This window comes from Saimiri boliviensis, chromosome 7 (genome assembly GCF_048565385.1).
Source record: "Saimiri boliviensis isolate mSaiBol1 chromosome 7, mSaiBol1.pri, whole genome shotgun sequence".
NCBI lineage: Eukaryota > Metazoa > Chordata > Mammalia > Primates > Cebidae > Saimiri > Saimiri boliviensis.
This window is the reverse complement of record NC_133455.1, coordinates 48,012,888-48,037,159: the sequence shown is the minus strand read 5'-3', so window position 1 is coordinate 48,037,159 and position 24,272 is coordinate 48,012,888.

The window sequence follows — 24,272 nt, the reverse complement described above, 5'->3', positions numbered from 1 at the left end:
GTGGTACATATACACCATGGAATATTATGCAGCCATAAAAAACGATGAGTTCACGTCCTTTATAGGGACATGGATGAACCTGGAAACCATCATTCTCAGCAAACTGACACAAGAGCAGAAAATCAAACACCGTATATTCTCGCTCATAGGCGGGTGTTGAACAATGAGAACACATGGACACAGGGAGGGGAGCACTACACACTGGGGTCTGTTGGGGGGAAATGGGGGAGGGGCGGGGGGTGGGGAGGTGGGAAGAGATAGCATGGGGAGAAATGACAGATACAGGTGAGGGGACGGAAGGCAGCAAACCACACTGCCATGTGTGTACCTATGCAACAATCTTGCATGTTCATCACATGTACCCCAAAACCTAAAATGCAATAAAAAAAAAAAAGAAAAAAAAAAAAAAAAAAAAAAAAACGTAAAAAAAAAATAAAATAAAAAAAATAAAAAAATTTAAAGCCAGGAAAAATGTTTTTATTCTAGGCTAGAGGCAGTCCTCATTTTCTGTTCTTTGGGCCCCTGGCCTTAGTTGTTTGTAATTTATGACTCGATTATGAGAGAATAATGAAGTAAGCATACGTAAGCATGAGTCAATTTTTAAAAAAAACTCAATCTTCAGCTACAGACCTGACAAAAGGTAGAGGAATTTTGAAACTGGGAAGGGATTTTTGACGCCTATAGCACTCTAGGAAGAAAAAGAAAGAGAAAACACCTGACATAAGATGCAGAATCAATGGGAATATTCATGAGGATAACTGTCTCTGAATTGTCTGTGCCACTTACAATTGCTTCATTCTTTCGATTTATGTCTTACTGTCTCTGGGGAGCACATCCAGTTTGCACATGGAACCCCCACACAGTAAAGAGTTGCAGTCGTATACGGATATTTTTATTCTTTATTTTTGCAAACTCCATAGCAGAGTCTGATACTCTCCACTATCACCCCTGTATAATGGAGTCACCATGTGTAGGATCCTCATTGTATGCCTTGAAGAAACCTTTTTGTCCCAGACTTCTATAATAGTTTCTCTCTTTTAATAACTTTACGTTCAGGGTTCCAAGTACAGATTTGTTACATAGGCAAACTTGTGCCATCGGTGTTTGTTGTACAGATTATTTCATCACCCAGGTAGTAAACCTAGCACTTATTAGTTATTTTGCCTGAACCTCTCCCTCCTCCCATCCTCCACCCTCTGAAAGGCCCCAATGTGTGATGTTGCGCATTATGTGTCCATGTGTTCTCATTATTTAGCTCCCACTTTTAAGTGAGAACATGTGATATTTGGTTTCCTGTTTTCTTCTAAAGAAGTGAGGTAGCCAGCTTTTAGAAAATGCCTTTAATTCTTCCTGGACATAGTACAGTGTGCTCAATAGTTATAAAGCCTTAATAATAATAATAGGAACAATTATAATAATTCATAAAAATCCCCCAATTTGTGAATATCTCCCTCTTCTCACAGCTATTCTTACAATTAAAATACTATGTGTAAAATACACTTTGTATAGAATACACTAATCAAAATGATTCCTTTATTTCTTGCTTCTTACTGGGGACATAGAGTGACTTGTTACCTCTCTTTCATTTCTCAGCCTTTACATACACATATGTTAAACAACACACATTCAACACACATTGTCAGCTCACAAAATTTCAAAACTGTATACTGAACCCTTTTTTTCTATCAAGGGTGTCATGTTTCTATTAAAAACCACGATAATAAAACACTAATAGTGTTAGAGTCTGAAAGTTTGTGTACCCCCCAAAATTTGTATGTTGGAATTCTAACACCCAAGGTGATGCTATTAGGAGGTGGGGCCTTTGGGAGGTAATTAGGTCATGAGAGTAGAGATCTCATGAATAGAATTAATGCTTTTATATAAGAGACTCTAGGAAACTTGTTATCCCATTCAGCCATGTGAGGACACGGCAACATGATGGCTCTCCAGGAAGCACGAAACAGGCCCTCATCAGACATGGACTTTGCCAGTGCATTGATCTTGAACTTCCCAGCCCCCAGAACTATGATAAACAAATTTCTGTTGGTTATAAACTACTCAGGCTATAGTATTTTGTTGCAGCAGTCTGAATGGATGATGACAACTAGAGCATCATGCAGGGTTTGCACAGTGCTGACAATGCAAAGAAGGTTAAGTCATTTATAAAATGTTGAACTAAATCCAGCTTTATTTCTTTTAAAATATTATCTGCACCATAAACTGAGATGGAGGAGAATTTTCACCTTCTAACAGGGCACTCATAGTCTTTTAACTACTGGACCTGAGGCAGCTTCTCTCTTGTTGCCTCCTTCACGCCTGCTCTCCATCGTCTGGCCTATGTAGCCCAAGACTCTCTAAACACACATTCCCATTGCAACTCCTGTCCCAAAATATCCTCACTTCTCTGTGTGAAAATGATCGACTTATATTTTTAAGTCTCTGCTCAAATATTGCATACTTTGAGGGGAAGAATGCCTAACTCCAACAGGAAAAGTTAATGGCACTGTTTACGGTACCCATATAAAACTTTGATACTAACATTCATTATACAGTATGTTGTAATGTAATATCTGTCTACAGGTCTGTCTTTTTCAACACACTGTAAATGACTTGGGGCTATGTTCTTCTGACCTTTCTAAACATACTGTCTACTTAAAGGGTTTTATCTATTTGAATTAATCAATCAATCAACAATGTCTGCTATATTGTCACCTTGCTAAATCTCCTGTGATTTCCATGAGAACAAAGCTGTATCTTTTTTGTTCATCAATGTTTATCCTGAGAGCACTTACTCTATGAGGAAACATTAATACCTTAATATATGAACAAATTACTTATGACTGTTTTTAATCTTTATATGATTTTTAGAATATGCTTCAATTATAGCTTTTATTTTTTCTCACTTCAAAAATACACACCAATTCATATATTTTTAAAATGTAATCTATATCTATTTCTTATATGTTTGCTTCATAACTGCCTTATAGAAAAATCTTAACATTTCATATTAGCCTGTACGGTCAGAATGGTTCTAATAAAAGTTAATAGAATGAGAGATAAAAACAATATACAAATGATATAATAACAAGTATTGCCAGTTTAAGTATGTTATATTCTGCTTTGAATAGTTCAAAATTTTTATATCTCAGGGAAGGGAAGAATGTATTTCCTTAAAGCTAGCAATTCCCAAAAGTAAGGATCTTAACTGTTTCAACAAGTAACTGGCACAGAGTTCTCGCTTGAAATCTCTCACTTCAAGTATACCCTGGCCAGACTTTGTTCCAAGCGAAACAGAAATTACTCCTTAAAATGGATGCCCGCAGATAGTGAGAAAAGAACAATCAGAGAGCCAACAAACCGGTACTGGTTATCCTTTGCTACTAAGAAAGACAAGCTAAAGTTTTTCAAACACTTGAAGCTATTTTGTTTAGTGATACCTCTGGCTAAGTTTATTGTTTTTTTTTACAAGTTGCAAATCATCTTAGTGAGAAAAATACCCACATCCCTCATAATTTGTGACTTAGAAAATATAAACTACTGGGACATAATGTGCTGTGATGTTACTTAACATTTTCCCTTTATGTCAGAACAACTCTAAAGTAATTATCAAACACAATGAAAGAAACGAGCAAACAATAATCTTACACAGCTGATTTTGTGTGTCAACTATGGGTCTGGATAATGTCCTTTTACAACAGCTAAGTAAAATTATAATGTTTCTGATAACAGTTCAGGAAATTGTGACCTAATTACAAATGACCTTTTCTTCTAGAATTTTGCTTTCATTTAACAGAATGCAAGTTGTAGACATTCTGATTACTTCTATTTATGTGTGTTATGGGAAAGAAAGTGGTAGATGCCTTTAACTCATTTAGTGCAGAAAGTTATCTATATGGGCTAATACTGCAGAATCTGGCAATTTAAGTAGTGTAGAGAGGACCTACTATTTTATTTGTTAAAGGTATATAAAGCTCCTGGAAATACAGTCAAATGGAATAGACCCACATGGAATTATTAATCCCTTAGTGCTTCAACAAAATAATGTGATTTTGAGTAATGAAAGGTCCTAAGAAGAAAAAAAAAAAAAAATGTATTCAATAGCCGGATGCTTCTATCACTAGGTAAAGGCAAGGTGATAGTAGTCTTCAGAATTTTAAGTAATACAATTTGTCTTACTCTATGGGAATGTTCAAAATATAGTCTAAAAATCTTCCTAATGGTTCCCATGAGCAAGAATATAACTAAAAAATTTAAGATGTTTTCTCTGTGCTTTATTTACAAGTATGACCACTAAAGCTGAATGGAGTTTAACTAAACAAATGGTATATCAGGAACTCTTCTTATTTTGTTTGTTTCTTGTGTTTTGTTTTGTTTTGTTTTGTTTTGTTTTGTTTTGTTTTGTTTTGTTTTTGAGACGGAGTTTCGCTCTTGTTACCCAGGCTGGAGTGCAATGGCGCGATCTCGGCTCACCGCAACCTCCGCCTCCTGGGTTCAGGCAATTCTCCTGCCTCAGCCTCCTGAGTAGCTGGGATTACAGGCACATGCCACCATGCCCAGCTAATTTTTTGTATTTTTAGTAGAGACGGGGTTTCACCATGTTGACCAGGATGGTCTCGATCTCTTGACCTCGTGATCCACCCACCTCGGCCTCCCAAAGTGCTGGGATTACAGGCTTGAGCCACCACGCCCGGCTCTATTTTTTTTATCTTCCTTCTTTTTTCCACGATTTTCTAAATACTAGTTTCTTTCATTTTCTAAATTCTACTCTGTAAAGTTTTTCTCTTCATTTTCCCCAGAGACAGGCCACTGAAAACCATTGCGAAGGAAAGCAGTGGTCAAACTGCTGACATGTTCTGCCTTCCACTTTATCACCTAGCAGTCTTTAACTACTTGGAGAAGTTTTATTATATCCACTATTTCTATTGTACCTCTGTTTTCTGTTCAGAACACCCATCTCTCCTTCACTTATATTGATTCCTTAGCCTGTGCCAGGCTGTGTAGTTCTTATGAAGGCAAAAATTAGAATAAATAGGAAGAATCACTGTCATTATTTTTCATTTCTTTAAAATGATATTTTAGGTTTTTGTGGTTGACTTCTTACAAGTTGTTGTACATACCAGTACTTCAGGGACAAAAGTGGAAGTGGATTATCTGGAAGTGTAAAACCTCATATATATGTATTTAGGATTATAATATATTATGTATAGAGAGACATATACAATATAAATATATAATGGAGAGAGAGAGAGAATATGCTAAGTCAGGAGATAAGCCCTTATGAGGCTGCTGTGTTGGGCAGTTGAGGCACAAACACTCACACCTTGTCAGCCAGAACAGAGTAGACATATTATAGAGGGCTCTAGGAAAGTAATTCTTCTCCATAATGCTCTACATTATATATATATATATATATATATATATATATATATATATATATGGATATAAGGCAGGCCTCATCTGGAGTACTACATTACAAGAAGAACTTCCTGATCTAGGAAATGGCTTTTTAGGAAAGCTAACTCTGGAGTTAGGTGGCAGGTATCATTTTATTTCCACGTTGAGTTAACTCAGTCTTTTAAGCCCAGCTCTTGCTAAGCTAGTATAAGGGAACTTGAATGATTCTCCACGGACAGCTAAATTGTGAGATTCATTTTAGCTGTAGTAATCACAACAAATCAAAATAGGTTGAAAGCAATCTTGATATATCTAGGGGGTTATACCAGGTGATATATTAAAAGAGAAAAGAAAAGGCTTATTTCTAATACTAAACTCTATAAGGCTGAAGACAGAATAAAATATAAGGACTCTAGAGGTTTCCCCTGATAGGTTTCTTCATATAAAACCAAATTATACCTAAAGAATAAAGACAAAGCTACGTTACTTAAATAAACTCAGGCATCATTCCTTGACATTACTGCAAGATCATTGCCACAAAGCAGTATGTATATGGGGAAAGTATCAGAATTGCTAAGGAAAATCATATTATATTTAATGATTGTTGTTTTTAAAAAAATGAAATAGAGATAAATGCAAAACCATCCAGAATTTTTTTAAAAAGTAAGTCCTTCTTCACTACCAAGTTTAAAATTTCACTTCAAATATATTACATATATATTGCTTAATAACTGAAATTTTTCTTCTACATTTCAATTTTTAACATGTTCAGGATTGTAATTACACATTTAACTTCAAGTGAATACTTATAACCAAAAAATAGAAAAAAAGTTTAAAGAGGGATAAAAATAAGTTTCTCTAAGGATTTAATGTGAGGAGTGTTCATACTTTGATAAAATATATTCAGTTTTAGATTTAGATCAATATTGCTTATGCTCCTTTAAGGTATATGACCAAAAGCAAATCAATTTATCCATTTCCTATGTTCAAAAGTGATCTGGAGTCCAATACTTATTCTTCACCAAATACTTAAGGAGTCAGGAGAATTCTGAGCACTCAGGCTATAGAACCAAACAAAGCAGACAAAAAAGTCCCTACTCACATGAAGCTTTTTGTTTGTTTGTTTTGAGAAGAGAGAAAATAAAAAGAACACCCATATAGAGTATCAGCCAAAGATAATCCATAGTGGGGTAAAAAAGTCGGAAAGAATATATAAAGAATAAATGAATTTTTAATTGTAGATAGAAAAGCCAAGGGAATCTTCAATGACATGACTTTTAAGCAAAAGCCTGAATGAAGTTTGAAAGTCAATATGTATCTGGGAGAAAAGCAAACTTTCCAAACAGAGGGAACGGCATTGTGTAAAGTTTTTAATCATAATATCCAATAACAGCAATCAGGCCAAGATGGCAGGCTAAGCTGACCTATCAGGAAGAAAAGCATGCAATGAATGCAGGGAAAGAGCAAGGTTTACTATCTTAGAGGACTTTTGATGCCTTGTAAAGGCTGACTTTACTTGGAAACAGCTGAAAAGACCTCCAGGGTTTTGAGCAGAAGAGTGAAAAGATCTGACTTATATTTTAAAAATGATCACTTTGGTGTATCACAGGGTAAGGGTGGCAGAAGAAGGGAATCAAGTTATGAGCCTATTGAAATAGAAATAATTCAGGTGAAATAAAATCATAGCTTGGACCACAGTGAAGGGTGGTGAGGTGAGGTTGGAAGATAGAACTAAAAGAATTTGCCGACTGACCAGAATATTAAGTAAAGGAGAAACAGACAACACCAAGATTTGGGGCCTGAGCAAATGAGTTCAACAATTTTTTTGTCATTGGCTAAGGTAAACTCTTCAGCACACTGTCTGGCACAAGACACGCAATGTATATAAATAGAGAAGGGATGGGAGTTCTAAACAGGAAACAGAGGTACAATAAAAATAGTGGATATAATAAGACTCCTCCAAGTAGTTAAAGACTGCTAGGTGATAAAGTGGAAAGCAGAACACGTGAGCGGATGAAGCACACAGAAGTCGGTTTACAGGTTCTTGTAAGCTATGACTGTCTTGTGTCAATTAAGAAAGAGAGGGAGAGCTAACAATTTGTAATATATCACATACATACAAAATGCATATTGTTATAAATTCTTGACTCTGCCCCCTCATTCCCTAATAACAAAAATCAGGTATTCAAAGAGAGAAAAAGAATAAAGAAAAAACACTGAGAGAGAAATACATATGGAAGACTTCATTATGTTTGAGTTTCTCATTCAAGAACCCCTAATGTCAGCGTCACCACTTTATTCCCACATATTAATCACAGAAGTAAAACATTCACCTATTTTGTGTAAATTTGGACTGGATTCCTGTCTTTTGCTACAGAAAAGTTTTGACTAATTTTATTGACTTATGCTAATGAATAATATTCTTCCATTGATAGGGAGTTTCCAGTAGTAAACCAAACCTTTCTTCCATATATAATCAGTAATAAGCTCACATCTCTGCCCTAATTGCAGTTTAAGTATTTTTCTATCATTCAGCTGGCCCTATTTCATGTTATGATTTTATTTGTCACATGCTGACCTATATTTTATACTTTCCCATATCATTCTGTATATCACTTGATATAACTCCTAAGTAGCTTATTTGTTCTCTTTCTCTGCAGTTGTTCAAATTTAGCCTTTAAACTGTAGTGTTTTATATCTCAGTAACTGCAGCTATTTTTATTCTTAATACCAATCAAAATATTTCTAAGGAAGTTCACTCTTCTCCATCATATATTCAGAATTCTTTTATGGCTCAGGAATGCCATATTGCAGCTGTGTGGTCTCATATGCATGTGTGTACATCCACGTGTATGCTCATGTCCATGTTTTTAGACTAAAGATGTATATAAATGTGTATGTACAGAATAAAGAATAATTACAAACACCTATATAACTGCTATGCTGGTTAAGAAATGGAGCATTGCCATCATCTTGGAAGTCCTTCTGTCCTCTGCCATGTGTGCCTCAAATAAAGCACATCTCCCTTTCCCTTGCAGATGACTATTATTCTGACTTTTAGGATAATCAGTTCACTTTTAAATGCCTATTATTTTTTATGTCCTTAAATGATATAATTACTAGTTTTACACTTATATCTAGCTTAGTTTTGCTTATGAGCTATATTTATATTGATGTATGTGGCAGTAACTTATTTTCACAGATGTGTAACATTCTATTTTAAGACTACTTCACTTATTTATGTACTCTCCTGCAATAAGATTCATAATTAGCATAAATATTATCAGACTAGGACTGAAGATTTTCATGGAGAACAATTTTATTTCTCAAATAATATCCTATAGTATGGTGTTTCAAAATACCAATTCAATGCAATGTTAGGGAAATGAAGTGTTAAACAGATTTCTTTACACTCTAACTTCTTGAATGCTTACATAGTCTAAAGATAATTTGAATCAACATGAGGGATATTTTATGCAATGTGTTTACTGAATAAATTTAACTAGTGTAAACCTTGTTCAAAGAACATCTCTTAGGAAATATGTTTCAGGCTCGGCGCTGTGGCTCATGCCTGTAATCCCAGCACTTTGGGAGGTTGAGGTGGGTGGATCACGAGGTCAGGAGATCAAGACCATCCTGGCCAATATGGTGAAACTTTGTCTCTGCTAAAAATACAAAAATTAGCTGGGCCTGGTGGTGCACGCCTGCAATCCCAGCTACTGGGGAGGCTGAGGCAGAAGAATTGCTTGAACCAGGGAGGCAGAGGTTGCAGTGAGCCAAGATCGTGCCACTGCACTCCAGCCTGGGTGACAGAGACTCCATTTCAAAATAAAAATAAAACAAATAAAATAAGAAATACGTTTCAAAGACAATACTTTGGCAAATAGTACTCAGGGGTTACTTCTGTATTCCTTCTCTTCCAGTCTCTCCTTCACTCTTATCAGCCTCCAGTTTTGCCCTTTATAATTTCATTTCCATGTATGTGTGTGCCATAAAGTGCCATTGTTTTGTTTTCTCTTTGGAGGAGGTGATTTTCTCTGGATGGCCACATGCCCTTTTGAACTCTACTCTTACCCTCTTAGCGTCTCTGAGAAAACAATCAGCTTTATGCCTCTCTTAATTATGCCTTTCTGCCAATGCCATCTTTGTGTTTTCATTTCCTTCTGAACTCACAGCTGAGATTGAGACTACAGCAGTAAAATAGTCAATAATATGGATTGCATACATAATGACCAAACTCAAGATTTTTCAAGACCTATTATAAAACTCAGCATCTTCCACTGTCAGAGGCTATTGTAATTTGAATAAAGCATTTGAAAATTTCATTTCAGTCTAAATCTGTTTCTCCTATAGTGACTATCTTATCATTTTTACACTAAATTATAAATTGAGTGCAATATATTTTACAGAAGGTCCCTGCTTGAAACCCAGTAAAATTCAATTAAGTTTAGAATAAGTTAGCTTTTGGCAGCTGAATTTAATTTGTTATGCCACTTGAAGGGCTAAAGATGTAAAGACATGTGTCCTTATTTTTAGGAACAGATCTGAGTTTCTTTAGAAAATTTCAGAACCCTTCTGAATCTGTATACCTTGATGCATTCTCACTTTCATCCATTTTTCTGAGCCAGCAACCCAACATTTTCTCATTCAGTTTGTGGCTGCCACCTTTGCAAGGTAAACAGTGTCTCCTATGATAAAGTGACTATGTCACTCTGAGCTCCCTTGACATACATTAGCACACACTCTCCCACTCCTAGAGTGGCATTAAGAATTCTGATAACTGCAAGCAAAAATTATATTTTACTTTGCTGGCTAACAAGAACTTCAGCTTTTTAGATGAGTTTTTCAGCCTGGGGCACAAACACACACAAATGCTTTTGTGAGAGCTTATAGATTAAAATCACTGCTTTGAGTCTAAAACTAGTTTTTCCACATTTTCCCAACATGTCTTAAAAATCAACTTAGAGGAGAGTGATTTAAGAGAAATTGAAGAAAGGCATGTTATGAGACTTTGTGTGTGTGTGTGTGTGTGTGTGTCTTAACACTGTCTTTATTGTGGACACGAATATCTTGGGAATCTTTTTTTTATTATTATTATTTTATTTTATTTTATTTTATTTTTTATTTTTTTTATTGCATTTTAGGTTTGGGGGTACATGTGAAGAACATGCAAGATTGTTGCATAGGTACACACAAGGCAGTGTGGTTTGCTGTCTTCCGTAACCTCACCTGTAGACTTTCTTAAAGAACCTAACTTACTTGAATTTTAAGTTGAAGTTATATGCAAACAATTTGTTTTTTACCAAATGGTTTCCTAGACCCGGACAAAAACCCTATTGCTTCATGCAGGGGAATTCAACCATATTCAAAGATGGCATAAGGATTTAAACCAGAACATCCTATTTTTATGATGACTAAGGAATTTCTTCTTAATCTCATGGTCACTAAATAGAAAGTGGCCATAACAAGGACCTTCTGGCATGAAAGAAGATGAGATAATATCTCACTAATTTGAGCTATTCTCACTGAATGCAAAACTCATATGAAAGTACTAAGGAATTCACACAAAAAAAAGGGCTTTGCACAGTTTCTGGCATAGTATGATGATGCTATTAGCTACGATAGTAGTGTTCGTGATGATAATAACAGCAATTATTAAAATCAACAATCTGAGAGGAAATGAGAAAATAAATTTTTGCCTAATTTGGAGATTTAGGATTTGTAGGAAAGAAAATATAATGCCCATTAGTTCAATCATCTTTAAGTAAGCTAAATTAAAAATAAAATAATTGTTTGAATGCAGTTCTCAGTGTACATGAATAGATATCATGCTACCCTGATTTTGGGGATCCTTAGTGTTTGTCATACTCATGTTAATAGAAATCTTACTGCATATAGCAGACAAAAAATATAAACACAAAGAAGCAGGATTTAAATGAAGGAATTAGCTATTAACTCTTTTGTGGAGAATAAACACAATTTGTTAATAATTAAAAGCTAAAGAGCTTGACACCAAAAAATAATTATAATTAAAAAGTGGCAAAAAAATATGGAAAAGTACGTAAAAATAGTAACATAATGTTTTAAATAAATGAAGTGCAAAGGAGCAAAAAAGGTATAGGAAATATGTTATTTTTGAAACTTGCTTTATTTGAAATTTACTGAGTTACAATTTATATACAGTAAAATATACACATATTAAATTTGATCAGGTTTAACAATTGTATTCACCAACGTATCTACCATAATCAAGATAAAGATCATTATTGTCACACCAAAAAGATCCCTTGTGACTCCCTTACTGCCAATTGAACACTCTACTCTCCTCAAGAAGCCAGTGATCTGCTTTATGTGGTTAGATATTAATTTTGCCTTTCCTAGAATTACATACAAATAGGGCCATAATAAGTACTGTTTGTGTCTGGTTTCTTTTGTTCAGCATAATGTTTTTCAGATTCAGTTGGCTATTGCATGAGTCAGCCGTTTGTTCCTTTTTATTGCTGAATAGTATTCCAATATATAGATACATCATATGTTGCTAATTAGTATTGCTGATTAGTATTGCTGATTAGTATTCTAATATATGGGTACATCATAAGTTGTTTATTCATTCACTGATAATGGGCATTTGTATTGTTTCCAGTTTTTGGCTAATATGAATAAAGCAGTTATGAATGTTGATGTACAATTACAGGACATGTGTTTGCATTTTCAAGTAAATGAGGCAATGCAATTCTATTCCTGGACTCACTATTGTATTCAATTGGTGAAAATTCATCTATCTTTTATGCTATACCATACTGTCTTGATCATTGTAGCTTTATAGTAAATTCCAATATCAGGTAATGAGGTAATGTTGAGTCCTTCAACTTTGTTCTTTTTCAAAGTTGTTTTCACTATTATGGGCCTTTGAATATTCTTCTATACCTAAGAATCATTTTCTTAAACCTCTCCCAAACCTGAAAGAAAAAAAAAAAAAAGAAATCTGATGGGATTTTGAGTGGGAATGTATTGTATTTATAGAATAATTTAAAATAATTCATTTCAGCAGTACAGAGTCTTGTAATACATAAACATGATATATCATTCCATCCATTTGGTTCTTTAACTTTTGTGATTTTTCTGTATACACATTTTATTAAATTTATCTCTAAGTATTTTATGCTATGAATGTTATTGTAAATAGTCCATATGAATTTTTTTAAACTGCTGTGTACATATAAAATTATATTTTATATACTGACCTTTTATCCTGCTGTCTTATCAGTATCTAGTAGCTATTTGAGACATTCATTAGAATTTTTTACATATGTAACTGTACTACTGCGTTTTCATGCTACTGATAAAGATATACCTAGGACTGGGCAATTTACAAAAGAAAGAAGTTTAATGGAACTTGCAGTTCCAAGTGGCTGGAGAGGCTTCACAATCGTGGGGGAAGTTGGTAGGCACATCTCACATGGTGGCAGACAAGAGAAGAGAGCTTGTGCAGGGCAACTCCTGTTTTTAAAACCATCAGATCTCATGAGACTCATTCACTATCAGGAATCCATAATCCAATCACCTCCTACCAGGTTCCTCCCACAACTCATGGGAGTTGTGGGAGTTATAATTCAAGATGAGATTTGGGTGGAGATACATCCAACCATATCAATAATCATCTTGTCTGCTGCTTTTTATATATTTTTATTGCCTTTTATATAGTAGGCTTCCAGACAAAATATTAAACCGAGTAAGACAAATCCATGTCTGTTTTCCTGAGCTTTCTTATCTGGGTATTATTATCTGATGATAGTTGTAAGTTTCTCATAATGTCTTTTCAAAGTCTGAAAACAATTCTCTTCTATTACTCCTTTTGCTAAAAGTTTTCACCATAATGATCTTGAATTTTATACATTCCTTTTTGGGCTTCTGTTTTCTACTTTATGCTGTTATTATTAGCTGTTTTAATAAATTTTAAACCACTTTTGCATTTCTGGCATAAATTCTATTTGCATATAATGTTCTATTTGTATTTATAGGTAGGTCTTTTAATAATATATTTGGATAATTTTTTCTTATACATTCCTGAAGTATATTAATATGTAGGCTTTTCAAAAATTTATAAGAACTTTTTAAGGTTTAAATGTCAAGTAATACTGGTATCATAAAATCAGTTGGTAAAAGCTTCTAATACTCTTTATTTTATTAAACAATATTCTACAACATTAAATGTTTGAGAGAATCCATCAATAATGGCAACTGGGCCTTAAATTTGTCTTTGCAAAATGGATTTTCAATTAAATTTTATTTTTTTTTATGCTTTTGTACTTTCTATTTATTTTTGTGTCCATTTTGGTAGTGAGTGTGTCTATCATGGAATTTGATAAAAGCTGTATAACTTATCATTGTATAAGTCGTATAATTTACACATTTATAAGTGTTCTGATCTAACCCCACTCAAAATTTACAATTTTAAAATTCAACTACTCAAGGGAAATTTGAAAAATTTGACTAGGTTTTTATACTATTTTAGAACACCATCAAATGGCCCAAAAATGGTCAATTCAATTAAAGAAAAGTTGAATTAAATCAGGAGAATGTTACTGGAATCTGTTGTGGCAATTAATTGAAGTGACTGATTTTATAATTAATCGATGATGACTAAAATAGTATGTCTCCATTTCTGCTATTTTAGATGTTTTTAAAGGAAAAACAAGGTTTACAAAACTAAATATTGTTAATTAAGAATATTATTTAAACTTAGGGAAGGCCGGGCGCGGTGGCTCAAGCCTGTAATCCCAGCACTTTGGGAGGCCGAGGTGGGTGGATCACAAGGTCGAGAGATCGAGACCATCCTGGTCAACATGGTGAAACCCCGTCTCTACTAAAAATACAAAAAGTTAGCTGGGCGTGGTGGTGCATGCCTGTAATCCCAGCTACTCAGGAGACTGAGGCAGGAGAATTGCCTGAGCCCAGGAGGCAGAGGTTGCGGTGAGCCGAGATCGCGCCATTGCACTCCAGGCTGGGTAACAAGAGCGAAACTCCGTCTCAAAAAAAAAAAAAAAAAAAAAAAAAAAAAAAAAAAAAAAAAAAAACTTAGGGAAAATTCTATGATGGACACCAAGATTCCCAGCACCTGGTACACCTTCTCCCAGTTAGTCAATGAAACACTCATATAGGCACTGCTGTGAAGAGATTTTACAAATATAACTAAAGTCCCAAATCAATTGAAAATTGGATAGGAGATTATCTAGCGGATCTGGCCTAATCGCCTAAGATCAAAATCAGGAAGTCAGAGGTTCAAAGTGAGAGAGATTCCATACATCAGCAATTCATTATTGGCTTTGAAGCTGGTGGGGTCCCGTGGCAAGGAATGTGGGCGTTAACCGGGAGCTACAAGATGGCTCTAGAGGAAACAAAAGCCTCAGTCCTACAACCACAAGGAACTAAATTATGCCAAAATTCTGAGTTATGTTAGAAGCAGATTCTTCCCCAGAGCCTCTTGCCTTGAACTCAGCTCATCTAACAATTTGATTTTAGCTAGGAAATTCCCGAAGAGAGAACCCAGCCATGCTGTGCCTGAACTTTTGTCTAACAGAACTGTGTTCTGATAAATGATATCCATTTAGCTAATGGATATCATGCTAAGCTGCTGAAGTTGAGGTCATTCTTACTGAGCAATAGAACACTAATACAAAATGACATCCTTTAATGCTAAATTTCTCGCATTTGGGCATTATTGTTTTGAATATTTTAAGTTTGTCCATTTTATTCTTGTACTGGTCAGCAGGCAAAGTATAATTTTCTGAATAGTGAACATATTACACTTAAAGTACATCATTTTTAACAGATGTCAGAGTTTCTCAAGCAAAGAAATAGTAGACAAACCTATGAATTCATAACTCTTATTATATTACCTATCCTTCAGTTTCACAGTAATGACAGACAAATGTAAAAATTTTTTAGCTTGTTTTGAACATCTAATACTTGCAGAACCTTTAATACTTTCACCAAGAAACAGAAGACTCTGAGTCCCACCTAGCTATCATGGGGTCTGTTTCAGACACAGAAAGAAAAGAAAAAAGCAGACAATAATAATTTATGAGTTATTATTACCAAGTGAATTGTGTTCAAAATGGTGGTATTTAAATTTTATCATGAATTTATTAATGTAACTTTTCCTGAAGGCAAAAGTGTTAGATGGGAAATTAAAGAATTGCTACAGTGTTGTGAAAAATATTTGCCTCAAGGCATGTCTCCTGATCTCCAGAAATACCTTGTCTAATATATCTGTGGAATTGAAGCAACTAAATGGCAGGAAAATACTGTGTGTGGGATGCACACCACTAAATTTTCTGAATTTTTTTTTTTTTTTTTTTTTGGCTTTGTACAAAGCACTTCATCAGCATTATCTTTTTTCATCTTTATGGTCAGGCTATAGCAGTAAGTACCATCATTATCTTCGTATTGCAGTTGAGTTAGTTTAGCGGCTTGTCTAAGATTACATAGCCAGCAAGAGGCCATGATAGGATCTCAACCAAGCTTATTAATCTTTGCTTAATCACTGCCCAGTGTTGTCTTCATGACTGAACTTGAGAAACTGAATACCTTCAAGTTAAATCAAATTACTTCATAAATGTTGTTGTTTTAAAACATGTTTAAAATATTTCTAAAATATTTAAGAAAATATTACATATAGCAGGTGTTCCATTTTAAGTTTCATTTGGAGTCTGAAAATATTAAAACTCGACTTATTTTAATTACATATGACAGAATCCATGTCTTATGTATGATAGAATCAATTGCACAGTAAGTTGTAATTGTGAAACTTATTTTTTCTAGTTGTCTTTTAGTTAATATTAACTTCATTTAACTGTGGTCAGAGTACATATGCTGAGTGACTGCAATCATGTGAAATTTGGTGATGCTTAATCAATGTCAACAAATGCTTCATTTGCAATATTCCATGGTGCTCTATGAAATGCTCCATGGAAAGAATCTGTATTCTCTCATTGTTGGCTACATGTACGAATGGAAAATAATATCAAATAGGTCAGGTTTGTTAACTGTGATGTCACACCCTCTGAATCATGACTGAGTATTCTACTTATTTTATTAACTATAGAAAGTGTTCTATTATGATTGTAGATTTGTCTGTTTCTCCAAGTTGTGTTGGGTTTTTCTATCCTACAGGATAAAGCTATGAAATTGAATTTGTATAGATTTAAAATTGCTATGTCTTCCTGGAAGATCATTTTATCATTGTGAAAAGTCATCTTCTTCTCTTAAAATGTCTTAAGGTCTACTTTGTCTGATATTGCTATAGCTATCTCAGCCTTCATTGATTAGGTTGATGTTATTTATATTTTTCCATCTTTCAGTTTAACCTTCCCACATCTTTAGATTTAAAGATTACCACTGGTAAGGAACATGCACTTGGGTTTTGTATTTTATCCAGTCTTACTGTCCTGTAGTTCTAGACTAGTTAACTTAGACTTATTCTAATAAACGGATATAATATTCCATAAACTGATATAATAAAAAATACTTACAGAATATTAATCAGTGTCTTTGTATTAACCTCGCTTTTAGATAGATGGATAGATACATAAATACATTCATACATAAATGCATATGTACATAGATGATAGATGTATTTGGTATATGTTCTTATGTATATGTTTTGTTTTGTATATGTATGTTTTCAGAATGATCTTCCAAAGAGAATGAATAATGACAAATTTATATTCCCCAAGACATTATTATTCAGTAGCAGGATAAATGATCTTTATACAAAGTCATCTTGTTCAGTGGTTTTGCTGTTCTGTTCTCTTTTTTATGCTAAGTTTATACTGAGATACTAAGATAACATTGCCCATTTCTGAACCCGTTAATTGCTGATGAAAAGAGCTATGTGTTATAATTTCCATGCTCTCATCACAGTTCCTTGAATACAGTAGGAGTTTGAAAAACATTTTTTGAATGAATAAATGATTCTATGTTTGTATGAATCAGTGAATGCCTTTGAATCTAGAATTTCTGACTTAATGTTCTGTCTTTTAAATTACTTCCAAACATATTACCTTTTTTCGGCTGCCATATTAGTTTCACACTTATTAAAAAACATTTTCCTTCACTATAAATTTCCCAAAGTATAATGATTTTACAAGATACAGCCTGTATGAGGTATTGATTGACATATGGCCCAGTCTTCAGAGCTTGCCAGAGAATGTAGGTTATGGTAGAGACAGTGAGCACCCTGTTGAGATCAAAGTTACTAAATTCTTCAAGGCCAAGCTTTTTAAAAGCCTGTTTCTTGGCATAATATGTCTTGTCTGCTTCTGAATATAAGAGAGGATGAAATGTTTTATAAATTTACTGTGAAAAGTAGAAGAAAAGCAAAATAAGTTGCCAATCTCTTATACCCAATGGCTAAAGAAGCATTGGCAGCAGGAACAGGCTAGAAGAGACAAAGGAAGTAAGTGAGGCCATGCTCTTTCTTCCTTTCCACCTAAGAAGTCTTTAACATCTGACATTATTACAACCAAATGTGAATACAAATTATGAGCTCATACAGAGATGTCATTAAGGGAGTTCACCAGCTGGTAGGAAGAGCGAGAGACAACAAAGAAAAATCAATAGAAGTTGCTGAAATATTCAATCTTTTCATGTTACAGTTGTTCCCAGAAGATTCATTTTGCATATAGATTTTATTTCTGTTATTAAACTTTCTGATTTGCATAATATTTTCCAGCATTGTATTGAGCAACCGATCAATTCCAGTGCCTTAAACATTTCCTTTTTCTGCATCTTTTCAGTCCAACTATGGAAGTGAATAAGCAATTCTTTAAGCATAAATTTAGCTATACTACAAGAGATGTTGATATAGAAAAAGAATGTATTAACCTTAATAGAAACCTTAGTGAAAATGTGAATACATCTTCAAATACATCTTCTCTCATATAAAGAGATATTCAGTACTTGCAAAACAATTTAAAAATTAAGTGTGAAGCTGAAGGGACTTTTATAAATGTGTATATTACCAAAACAATAAATAAACCTGACTATTGGTTTTTTCCAGCTTATTTTTGTTTGTTTGTTTTTGAAGAATAAAATCAAAATATTTTTGTAGCATTATACATTTACTTAAGAGAACAAATCCTTATAGTATTAATTTGTATATAGTTTGCACTAAATAAGTCAAACCTCTTTTTGTTGCTTATACTCTCAAATGTACTCGGTCTTATTTTTTTTTAAGTCTTTGGCATGAATTTGTACTGAAATAATTTTTAAGAACATTTTCAGTTAAGATGCTTTATGCTTTGGAGAAAAAAAAATGCCAGCATATGAAGAACAGTATTGAATAACCTGATAATCTGCATAATCCCCACCCTCCAAGCAATTTCAAACAGATTAGGAGTTTTAGATAATAAACCCTAGGGGATTTATGTGATAAAACCATGTTGAGGAAAATTTATTAATACATCAATTTGTGAACATAAGCAGTATATTTGAAATGTTTGTTTATGCCCCATGAAAATTTTAACAATTTAGCATTATATTTGAAGGAACTAAAATTTGACCCCATTCAAGATCAATGATTTTCACAAAATATTTCCATCTTCCATACATTAGCAACATGTCAGCATAGGAAAAAAAAAAGAAGAAGAACTGGTATATTACTGAAATCTATACTACATGAAAGTATTTCACAAAATCAAGAAGCTGTTTTAAACTGCAGAATAAAATCAATATTTAAATTTTCACTCAAGTATACTTTTTGAGATAGGGTGTCTGGTATTCTGGGAATCAGGAATTACACATCATTGAAAGATTAAGGCTTGATTTTAAGATCACCATTGAAAGAAATATAAACAAAGGTAGCAACCAAAGGGACAATAATTACAGTAAATTTACTTTATTAAACATCTAATTTTTCTAGTTCCCCAAGGACAGTGTTTTCTTTACACATCCTATAACAGCCAATCTATCTTACTTTCTAGGCATTAGAAAGCATTTATCCACAAGTGCTACAAAGAGAATAAAATACCTAGGAATACAACTAACAAAGGATGTAAAGGAACTATTCAAGGAGAACTACAAACCACTGCTCAACAAAATAAGACAGGACACAAACAGATGGAAAAACATGCCATGCTCATGGTTATGAAGAATTAATATTGTGAACATGGCCATACTGTCCAAAGTAATTTATAGATTCAACACTATCCTCATCAAGCTACCAATAACCTTCTTCACAGAACTGGAAAAAAAACACTTTAAAACTTCATATGGAACCACAACAGAGCCCAAATAGCCAAGACAGTCTCAAGGAAAAACAAAAAAAAACAAAGCTGGAGGCATCACACTGCCAGACTTCAAACTATACTATAAGGCAACATTAATCAAAACAGCATGGTACTGGTACCAAAACAGAGGTATAGACCATCAGTGGAACAGAACAGAGGCCTTGGAAGCAACACCACACATCTACAACCATCTGATCTTGGACAAACCTGACAAAAACATGCAATGGGGAAAGGACCCCATGTTTAATAAATGGTGTTGGAAAAACTGGCTAGCAATGTGCAGAAAGCAGAAACTGGACCCCTTCCTGACACCTTACACTAAAATTAACTCCAGATGGATTAAAGATTTAAACATTAAACCTAACACCATAAAATCTCTAGAAGAAAATGTAGGCAAAACCATCCAGGACATAGGCACAGGCAAGGACTTCATGACTAAAACACCAAAAGCCTTAGCAACAAAAGCCAAAATAGGCAAATGGGATCTAATTAAATTCCAGAGCTTCTGCACAGCAAAAGAAACCATCATTGGAGTGAACTGGCAACCAACAGAATGGGAACAAATTTTTGCAATCTACTCATCTGACAAAGGGCTAATATCCAGAATCTACAAAGAACTAAAACAAATTTACAAGAAAAAAAAAAAAAAGCCCATTCAAAAGTGGGAGAAGGATATGAACAGACACTTTTCAAAAGAAGACATCTATGAGGCCAACAAATATATGAAAAAATGATCATCATCGCTGATTATTAGAGAAATGCAATCAAAACCACATTGAGATACCACCTCATGCCAGTTGGAATGGGGATCATTAAAAAATCTGGAGAGAACAGATGTTGGAGAGGATGTGGAGAAATAGGAACACTTTTACACTGTTGGTAGGAGTGTAAATTAGTTCAACCATGGTGGAAGACAGTCTGGTGATTTCTCAAGGACCTAGAAATAGAAATTCCATTTGACCCAGCAATCCCATTACTGAGTATATACCCAAAGGACTATAAATCATTCTATTATAAAGACACATGTATACATATGTTAATTGCAGCCCTGTGTACAATAGCAAAGACCTGAAACCAACCCAAATGCCCATCGATGATAGACTGGACAAGAAAAATGTGGCACATATACACCATGGAATACTATGCAGCCATAAAAAACATTGAGTTCATGTCCTTTGTAGGGACATGTATGAATCTGGAAACCATCATTCTCAGCAAACTGACACAAGAACAGAAAACCAAACACTGCATGTTCTCACTAATAAGTTGATGTTGAACAATGAGAACACATGGACTCAGGGAGAGGAGCATCACACACTGGGGGCAGTGGGGATGGCTGGGGGAGGGGCAGCAGGGGTTAAGGAGGGTGGGGAGGGATAAAATGAGGAGAAACGCTGGATATAGATGAAGGAGGAATAGAGGCAGCAAACCAGCTAGTTATGTATGTACCTATGCAACACCCCTGCATGTCCTCCACATGTACCCCAGAACCTAAAGTAAAATAAAAAATAAATAATAAAAAAGAAGTATTTCAGATACACATCATGAAAAAAATTATTTTCCAAGGATGGTTTCCTGTACATTATTTAATGACATACAATAAAATTACCTAAGACCAAATCTGAAGCATTGCTGTACCATTGGAAGAAAACAGTGTTAGTAATATGCACACAATTCTATGAAATTTTGGAAGACGAAAGAAACACAACTTTTTACAATACAACTAGCTAAGTTATAACCCTTCTACCATCAAATTTTACATGGCATGAATTTATACTTTTCAGTCATCAGGAAGAATAGGGACAGGTATACACGGACCCATGCTGGCAGAATGTCCTCTTGGTATCAATGTGGAATTAATTTCTATACATGCACACCCATCTACCCTAGCTTTGCCTCTCAAGCCAAGGAAAGATGGTGAGAGTAGGAGTATAAAGACATAATTTAAAGACATCTATCTTGGGCCCTAATAGAAATGCAAATGAAGGAACTAAGGGCAAAACATGTAACAGAATATCATGTTTTTATCTTTCAGGAATCCCCCCTTCCTTCTTTCTGTCTCTGTTTGACTGATATCATCACTCACTCACTCTCCCTCCCCACCCCCACTGTACAGACCAACTCAAAAATACATAAATATCACCTGTTTCATTATCAATTCAGTGCTAATCATTGCTGATAGATAAGTTTCACAGAAATAAAGCTTTTAAAACAAATCAGTTAGGAACAAAAAAAAACCACAACAACTCTTATAGCCATGAAAAATTATCTACTACTTTCAAATCCACATATTTGACAGAAACAATTCCCAATCAAGTTAATTTTATAGTCCATATGAGGATATTTGATGATTTTCAAAAGCAATGCAAAATCTTCTAATTATGTATGACTTTATACTAGACAGAACATTGGACTAGTGAATAGAATAGAAAGGAACAGCAATGGAAGTAATGAAACAGGCAGAAATTCATTAGTAAATTAGTCACATTGAGATAAACCACCCTATGTATCATCAAATCAGAAGTTCTGTTCTGAATATATTTATTATTTCATTTTTCATGTAAGGATGTGTACATCATAAAGATTTAGAATTACATGCTATCTCACAATGATGTTTTGAAGGTTAAAGTTCTCTCTTTGCCTAAACATTCATTTTCTACTCAGATAAAATAAAACGTAAAAAGTAATTGTCTCCTTGTCTGCAATACAAACAAATATCAAATATCTTCTCAAATTGTTTATGTTCTACAAATACATAAGAAGCACTTTCCTCCACTTCCCTCCCAGAGGCATTTCTCATGAACTTCTGGATAACATGGTACCTTTTTTATTTACTTAGGGAAATGCACTGAGCATCTAACTACACTTTGGTCTTATTAGGAGACAGTCTTTATTTACATATTTGCATTATTGCCTGTCCCAGACCTATTCATATTCCAAGTAAATTTCAATGTACCTGACTTAGCTGGTTTCCTAATGCTGAAGACTACTCACATTTCATGTTGGATATCTAATCCACAGAGTGATCCTTATGTGAATTAAATAATCTAATAATATGCCATATGATACAAAAATATTAAGATGAGGAGAACCATGGCCTATGAAAAACATTTTTAAAAAGTAGCTAACAGCACAGCATGGCTGAGGCCTATGAGTAAAGGAAAGTTGAATAAAATGTGCAATTTAGGGAGTAAATAGAGACATTTTGCAAGTCCTGATTCAAAGTTGCACAATTAAAAACTACATACACTTTAATCTGAATAATCATCTTTCATTATAAAATTAATTTATTTTACTTAGACTTTGTTTACACCCCTCATGCCTAAAGGAAATGACCAAAAGAGGAATGTGTTCAATTATTTTATTCATTCAGATACTTATAGTTAGAAAACAATATTTCTATCTTCTAAAATGCCTTTAGGTGAGCTGTAACTTGATTAGCAAATAGATACCTTGGTCTTTTCAAGTGATCTTAGCGAAAAAAAAATAAGTGACCGAAAAGGAAAGCATAAATCCCATTACATCAGAAAACACTGCAAATGTGATATCTAAAATGTAATTAGTGAATTATTATGGATAAAATATGAGTTTTGTGAAATTTTGTCATATCCACAAACAGAAGTAAACACAGAATTTTTAAATTCTTTTTGGACTAACACTTTAATTTTGGAGGATGTGAGCTTTACAAGTTATTCCCAAATATTAAAAGAATCATAAGGATTTCATATATTTTAACTGTTTTTTAATTCTGTGATTTTACATTAACACCAAAAACAAGCATTAATACTTAACGAAGAGTAACAATGCATTAGGCATAGTATAAGCCCTTTACATTTTGCATGTGTTATGTAATTGAATCTTATACTAACCTTATGAGATTGTTACTAATGCCTTCATTTCACAAATGAGAACAATTATTTTCAGTCATGAAAGTGATAGACAAGATTTCTATTGAAAATTTTTCTGGCTGGCACAGTGGCTCACACCTGTAACCTCAGCACTTTGGAAGGCTGAGGTGGGTGGATCAGGAAGTCAGGAGCTGGAGACCAGCCTGGCCAACATGGTGAAACCCAGTCTCTACTAAAAATACAGAATTAGCATGGCAGTGGGCGCCTGTAATCCCAGCTACTCAGGAGGATGAGGCAGAAAAATTGCTTGAACCTGGAGGGTGGAGGTGGCAGTGAGCCATTGTCCTCTAGTCTGGGCAACAGAGTGAGACTCAATCTCAAAAAAAAAACAATTCTAAGGGTGTATTTAAAAGACCAATTTTTATTTATTTTTGAGATTAATAAGATATCTATTAATATGCCATATATGATTTGAAAATTATATATTAATGGAAGTGGTTTTTCATTACAGAATCCTAAAACATTTAGCAGTTTTAAAAAATTTAACTATAAAATGTTTATCTCAAAGTTTTTCATATTTTCCAGTGCTGCATCTTATGTTTAATGATGATTACCAGGGATTTTGTTCATCACTCACAAATACTAATTTTTAGCTTTCTACAGTTCTATAGTTTTCTATAATCCTGAGCACAAAAATTGTATACAGTTTGATGTAGTGGGAAAGTGGAATGTCCTCGAT